An 8,138-nucleotide genomic window follows, 5' to 3' on the forward strand; every position below is an offset into this window, starting at 1 on the left:
TGAGATATTATGGCTTCCCAAGATCCATTTAGAATGTTAAACATTACTAGTGTATTATGAAAAAACATATTTTAATATATATTAGTGTAAATACGCTATTGAGGAAGCAATCTGCCTCACATTTGTAAAATATCATAGAAAATTTAAAAGCCCGCAGTGGTAGATTCCATGCCTCATTTCAGCATGCCAGCTAAGGCTGTCTCTCAGGTGGTTGCAATTAAGCCATATAATTTGAGTACGTGCTGGAAACGGGAGAGAGAGAGGAAGACAGAATATAAATTAAAGCTCATGTGTGGATGTTTGTAAAATCAAGTTAGATATCTTACTTACATAGGTCCATGCAATGATCCTTCCCCAGCGAGATGAGGCTCTGTTTAAGCACTGTGGAGAAATAGGTTTTAAAGCTTGTGGGTTGCCTCTCATTTATTATGATATGATCGTGTTAAGCTAAATGAATGAAGATGATTCTCTTCGTGAATTCCATTAGTTAACCCTGAAAAAGTATAGCATGATTACCAGTACATTTGTGATTAAATAAGTCATAGTAATTATTTTTAGCTCTATTTCTTTTTTTTTTGTTGTTTCAACTCAGATTTTAGATTCTTTTTTGAGTAAAATAGGCTCTTCATGTTTACAAGGTTATTTCTGAATTGCAAAAGTTCTCATGTTTTTCCCTGTGTTGCCATGTTTTTCTGCTATATTTATTCCCTTATTCAATCTTGGCTGCCACAATTGGACATACAGAAAGCCCAGGGACACTTTCTCTAGCATCTGAGCAGCAGACAGTTGAGCAGACCTGTTCCAGGTCTGTCAGATAGATGCTTCAGTGTTCCTATTTCTTACATCCTGTTTTTTATGCTACACATTTTTGTCACCAAATATTATGGTACTAAGAAAGTATAATTTTCCTATGTATCCTAAGTTTATAATAAGCAAGGGTCATATACGATCATCTTTGCTTCCCTTCCAGGCCAGCAAAATGATAGGTACAGAAAGGATGTGCAAATATTTGGGGAATGAATAAATAATGTAGAGCCTTTTCCCAATAAAAATATTACCTTAATAGAAGCTTGATTTTCATATTTTCTAGAATATCTCAGATCATTCCGTACGATTCCTTTAGCTTCTGCTAAAGACTCTAGGTAAATTTTGAATCACCACAAACATCCAGAAATTGGACAATAATTTGTAACTAGTCTTTTTAACTTTTTTTTACTATTCTAGTAAAATACAACTAAATTTAAATATTTTATGGTTGAACATACATAAAAACTGTACAGAGAAAATGAAGAGTATCTGGTCCAATCATTACTTGAAAAAATATGTCTACGATGTTTCTTAGTTTATGATCAAAATAGCCAAACTTTCCTTGGTCAAAATCAGAATAATTTTATCCTTGTAAAAACTATTTTTGAAATAACCTCTTACATAATTAAAAAAATAAATTCCCATAAGGCATATTAGCTACAGATATTAAAACAAAACAAAACAAAAACACTAAAAGAAATGTTAACTTTTCTAAACTAGATCTAGAGCAATTTATTTTGCTTTGTAGGAAAAAGAGTACACTGTAGCCAAACTCATGCTGCTCAACACATGTGTACCTGATACAAGTCTAGTTTTAGAGCGCATGGTCTCTCTTTTTGCCTCTCTGAAGAGGCACAGTGTTACCTATTCCACAAGAAGCGGCTCAACATGAAAGGTAATTGACAAACTGGCAAGCAGGATCGTGGAGTCGAGCCCGAGTTTCCATTAGGTGATCAATCCTGCTCTTCTGTTTCTTCACAAAGCCCATGCCACAGGCCCAAATTTTGGCAAGTTGCCATACTTTGGCCCAAATAATAGAATGAGGATAGATTTTTAATGCAGAGATAACATGACCCTGAAAATGTCTTGGTGCTGTCTCAGTAATGAAAGCTTTCAAATTGATGTCATTATGCCTTCACTCTACCCACCTGCAGCTGGGTACATGCACTACCTGTCTCCCAGAATATCAGGGGAAAAAGCCTCTGCACAGCCAAGACCTCAGTGCTGCTCTGCTGTCGCTGACGTGCTTAGTATTCCAAACATCCCACCGCCGTGCAGCGGACAGCTCTGCAGCAGTCAGCCTTTCACATGTGGATCAGGAACGATGCTGTTTATATTTAGTTCGGTAAACTGAGGTTTGATTGGAGGGAAGGTATGATGGGGATGTGGGAATAAATAATGAAAAATACTATGTAATGTTGTGGTTGTGTATATGGGCATTTAGACAATTGTTTTGATGTTCCAGATAGTATTTCAGTAAGAACAGGGCCTCTGGACCAGCGGAATGCAACACTTCCTCACAGAGGATATTTGCTGCCTCTTCTGTGCCATATCCAAAGTAATAACTCGTCTTGTGTTTTATTCTTGGAAAGTCTGGTAACATAAAAAGCATATGTAATTCATAATTATAAAATTATATAAAATGTTATTTATATGTTTTATATCAAAATTTTTGTCCTTCTAATGATATCTGAGGAGTTATTTCATGGTATGCTGTGTGAATTCATTCCTTAAAGAAGATGTGCAACACTATATTATACAATCATTCATTAATTCACAAATGTATATTTCATGCTTATATATGTTAAGCATCATGTAATATATGATTAGGAACACAGTAGCAAAATACTGTGCTATGATCCATGCCCTCATGGAATCTCAAACTTGTGGAGAAGGCCCATGATTACAAGCAAAATGAGTTTCAAAAAGAGAGGAGCATGATAATGAAACTAGCAATAATTCCACATTCGAGAAGCTGCCAGGTGTTATCAATCAGGATAGACCAGGTGCAGGTTTGCTACGGTAACAAACAACTCCCACCTCTCAGCTGATTAACATAGCAAAAGTCATTGTTCACTCTTTCTACGTGTTCATCCTGTAGGAGGCTCTGTCCCTCACCACTCTGGGACACAAGCTCTGCAGGGTGAGGAGAAATATTCAGGGTCTTATACCAGTTATTGAATTCCATAGCTTGGTGAAAACTCATTTTGCCTGTGTTCACAATCCTCTGGCCAGAACTGTCCCACAGCTCCGCCCAGCCCAAGGGGCCAGGCATTCAGTCTTCAGGGTGTAGAGCGGAGACAAAACCTGGGAACCACAGAGCTGCGGGAGTGACTGCCATGGAGACCCTGCTCTGTATCGTCATAGACGAATTTCCCTGTAACCCAGGATGCTCTTTATCCCTAGTTTATAAGTTATTCAAAATCTCCTACAATTGGAAAATGTGTGCCCTAAGCCAAGTTGGCACTAATTTTTTACCCCCTAAACCATTTGTTTTAAATTTCTTTTTCTCCTTCTCTGTATATCTAGTGCCTGGTCTTCAATAAGCATTTGCTAAATGGATTGACTATTGGCACACACTTTGTGACTGGTAACAATGACACTTAGATCAGTGTGTTCCATGGAAATTCCTTAACACACAAAAAAATGTGTACAAAATAAATTTGAAATAAGTTGCAATACTATCTCCCCTTAGACAGTCATAATGAATGTAGGTATATTATCAAATTTAATTTAAAAATAAGAATTATGTTGGGGGCTGGCCCCGTGGCAGAGTGGTTAAGTTCGCGCACTCCGCTGCAGGCGGCCCAGTGTTTTGTTGGTTCGAATCCTGGGTTCAGACATGGCACTGCTCATCAAACCATGCTGAGGCAGCGTCCCACATGCCACAACTAGAAGGACCCACGTTGAAGAATATACAACTATGTACTGGGGGCTTTGGGGAGAAAGTGGAAAAAAATAAAATCTTAAAAAAACAATAAGAATTATGTTGTATAATATAGTGGTTCAAAGAATAGTTTCAGTAATTGAGTAGTTTATTCTTTTAAAATTCTAGTTCCCTCATTAATTTTAACTAAAACTTTAATCTTCCTGGACCTCAAATTCCTGTAACTGTGTAATGGTGACCTTATAATATATAACTTATTGGCTTATTTCTTTAGATAAATAATATGCTATATAAAGCTTTTAGCCCAATACCTACTCTACAATAAATAAATGATAGCTATTGTTATTGTTGCTATTTCATAGTATCATAAATCAAGATGAATATCAAATTCTTCTTGCCAGGACATAGACACAATTTTTATAAAATTTTAGAGGGAAATTATTATTCACATGAGTTCCATGAAATCCCCCAGTGTATGAAGAAATCATAAAATGTTTATTTTCCAAATTTAATATTAACAAAATTTCAATCACTAATTAAAAAATAAAAGTTGATAAGTTTGGCTAAGTACAATTTGTACAAATATATACTGATTCCAAAGAGAAGTGCAAAAATTTAAAAAATATTAACTGATAGGATGGCTAAAAGTTTAAATCTCTTAATATACTAAGAACTCTAACAAATCAATTGTGAAAATAACTATATCAATACCAAAGAAAAGGGAGATGTTATAACTAGACATTTCACAGACATAGAAATATAAAAATCTAGTGCAAATCTAAAGTACTCAACCTCTTCATAAATAACTACATATTAAAACTATGATGAGGTACCACTTTTTCCCTACAACATTTGTTTAAATCTGCCTGTTTTTAGTCTCCTAATGGAATTCTGACATGGTTGACCTGACGACCCCACAATGAGGGTCTCTGAACTCAGACAATATCTTTTGCTCACCATTTGCACAGATTCCTATTTTCTCTACCATGAAATGCTTTATATAATGCCTTCTTATAATTATCTTTAGGAAGAATTAATTAAAATCACATATGCAAACTGCATGAATATTTAATATACAAATATTCCCCAAAGTGTAATCCAGAGAGTTATAATTCTCTGAGATGAAAATAGTGGGATCTCTAGAGGTATAAAAATAAATATTTCAAAAACTAAAATATAGAGAACCAAGAAAAGAGCAAAAAATCTTAATAAAAATGTTTCATAAATTCCATAAAAATGACACGATTAAATAAAATACCAGCATGACAATAAATGCAAATGGATCAATCTCTTCAAATAAAAAGCAGTTAAAGATTGTTTTTACAGACATGAATAAAACCAGAAGAGGAATTCAAGATAGGTAGCACCTTATATGGTACAAACGCCAATCAGCCAGAACAAAAATCAATCAATACCAAACAGTAGGGTCATTCTGATGCATGCTGGCTGGATGTCAGCTCTGTCTAGAACAAAGCATAACACAGAGAGTTCAAAAAGAATGATGGGCAAAATTACATCAGACCAATGCAAACACAAGAATGCATTTCTTTAGAAAGTAACAATTGACTTGAGTTTGCACAGAATAGATAATTCACATACTTAAAATAGATAATAGGCAAGGAGATGATAGGTAGATAGATAATAGATAGACAGAGATATATGAGAGAGAGAGAAAGATAGATAGATACATACATACATACATACATACATAGGAGGTAGATTTGGAGATTCTAGGAAATCCACTAGCACTGCAAGCAGTACAAATTAATGTAATATGGAGGTGCCATTCTTATAAATTAATTAGCCAAATATTTTAAAATGTAACATCTGGTGTTGGGAAAGTTGTGAAATGATTCACCAAATTTTTCATGCCAGGGTTAGAATACTAATTAATTAGTATTCTAACTATAGGTTATATATCTAACTAAAGATATATAATATTAGTAACCTAATGACTTCCATCTTGGAATTTCCACGATGAATGGGATCCTCAGAGACAAAACAATGTATTATGATGAGTTTTACAAGAGCATTTTGGAACTGTGAGGAGCAAGAACTTATTTTAACATCTTATAACTGCTACATGATTTAAATTTGGACATCACGTGGACAAATGTTAAGATGTATTTACCACAAAGCTAGTTGCAAAAAAAGTAAACAAACTTGATCGTAAAATGTGATGATAGGTCTGAAAATTCCATATCAGTGGTGACTTTAGATTAACAGAAAAGAAAAAAATCACCTTGTGTGTTAGAGTGAGGAAATTAGAAAAGATTTTGTAAATATTCTTAATATTGCATTGCCTTCCCACAGTGAATAAGTAACTAAAATCTATAAGTTGGGGTCAAATGACAGTAAGTATGTTATCATCACTAACTTTTAAGAGTTGAACTTCAGAACAAACATTGCTTTGGATTTTTATAATTATCTATTCCCTAGAAAATAAATTAATAGTATTAAAAATTGTATCAGAAATAATGGAGATCCTTGCTTCTAGACTGTTATGAGAACTGTCCTACAATTCAATACCATAAGAAAGCCTGAACATTACCCAGGCATTGTTGGGTCTCCAACCTTGCCCGGCTGCCCTTGTGGCAGCTTTTAGTTTTCCTCTGCCTGAGATATTCGTTCCATTATACTCTTTGTTGATCTCAGAGAGTCAGGGGTGCATCACCCATCAATAGTGGGTAATCAGGGCCTCAGGGGCCACAGCCTCCTGGTCCAATCCTGCCTTTATTATTTCTATTTTAAACTCTGCCTTTTTCCCGAAATTCCAGCCATCTGTCAGCTCATCTTTCTTTAAAAGCCACAAAGCTGTCAAGCTTTATTATCTTACAACTCCTTCCTCCAGAAGAAATCTTTCAACTGCTCCGGAGCTAGCTTTGTTGTTGTTGTTATTTTGGAAATTGCTCTTCAAATCTGGTTTTTCTAAAGGTAAATTTGTCTATACAACACTGGGAACAGCCCCATGGCCTGTTTGCTGCTCTAGAACCAGGCCCTGTGCCACAAGGAAGAACATTCCATCTACTGACCACTACAGGGTCCACTTTCCCCTAGAACTTGATGTAGGCTAAGGTTGTCATGGTACCATGACCTCCTCCTCCTCATTATCTAATTCAAATCATAGTGTTTTTTTAAAATCTTCTTTCCAATTCTTGATATTTGGTTCAGGATGGTTTCAAGTGAAAGTATCAGAAAATCCCATTAAAATCAGTTTGAATAATGAAAGGGGTTATTATCTTACAGAAGAAGGAGACAAGGATGAAGTAGTTTCAGAATCAGTTAACCCACCTACTGCAAGCTGGAAGAAGAGGAGTGGAAGATGGAGGTTTTACAGGAAGACTGAGAGCAAGGACAAGAAAGATGAAGAGCCAAAGATCATTCATGTAAGAGAAGAAGCGAAGGAGCTGAGAAGCACAGGAGGATTGATTACAGAACTACATCCTGGAAGTGGAAGGGGCTCAGACCAAACCATTCTCAGTGGAAGAGAAAATGAAAGAGTAGGGGGAGGCTGTCAAGCTGGAGCACTCTATCAAGGAATCAACCCTGGCCAATATGGTCCCCCTAGAAGCCTGGGTAGATTCCCCAAAGGGATGAGTCCAAAAAGCTGGAGACACAGGCCCACAGCAACACTGCAGAGTTGATCCACAAGAGATTAAAAGGCTGTGGATTCCACATGGCAGGAGGTAGGTAAGTCCATCTCATTGTTTACCTTGACTTGCTCAGCTAGGCTGTCATGCCTATCCTATAGGTGGCTAGTCTTGGGCATGAATGTACAGTACTGGCAGAAATGTGGGAAAACAGGCACTCTAGCTCAGTACTGCTAGCACACGCACGCACTTCCCCACTGGTAGGACCTCTCTGGAAGACATTTTTTTGAGCCTGTCAAAATCGAACATCTTCATGCCCTTTGACCCAACATTGCCACAGATATATTAGCTCGGGTACACAAAAGAGTATGTACAAGGAATGTTTACTGCATTGCTGTCTATAATGACAAAAGTTGGTAAACAATACAAATGTCTTTCAGTAAGAGACTAGTTTAATGAATGGTGTCACAGTCCTTCTGTAATATACTGTGTGACCAGTTAAAAGATTTGATAGAACTTAATGTTCTGATATGGAATACCTCCAAAAATTTAATATCAAGTGAACAAAGCAAGATGTATAACAATGACTGTATATCCTTGACTGAAAAGGAGAATGTGTTTATATATCCACTCAGAATATTTTTGGAAAGAACCCAAGAAACAGGAAACAGTAATTGACCTTGGAAAGGAGAATCTAGGTGCCTTTCTTGCAACATGCGAATACATCAGTAAATCTCCTATAAAACACACATACAAAATTGTCTATCTTTTTTCTTTGCCATCCTCAGAGTTTTGGCTTTACTTTTCAATTTTCCTTTCACATTTGCATAGTGATTATAGCAGGTCTAGGCATC

The 8,138-nt window shown here is 36.1% G+C and overlaps 1 non-coding gene across 1 annotated transcript; it reads right to left on the reverse strand.

The window, feature by feature from the left end:
- Window positions 1-697: 697 nt before the first annotated feature.
- On the reverse strand, window positions 698-824 carry LOC139083161 (small nucleolar RNA SNORA31). The gene has a single exon (XR_011539728.1). It is a non-coding gene; the product is annotated as a small nucleolar RNA SNORA31 (small nucleolar RNA).
- Window positions 825-8,138: the final 7,314 nt, after the last annotated feature.

The sequence above is a fragment of the Equus przewalskii genome, chromosome 4 (assembly GCF_037783145.1).
Source record: "Equus przewalskii isolate Varuska chromosome 4, EquPr2, whole genome shotgun sequence".
NCBI classification, from domain to species: domain Eukaryota; kingdom Metazoa; phylum Chordata; class Mammalia; order Perissodactyla; family Equidae; genus Equus; species Equus przewalskii.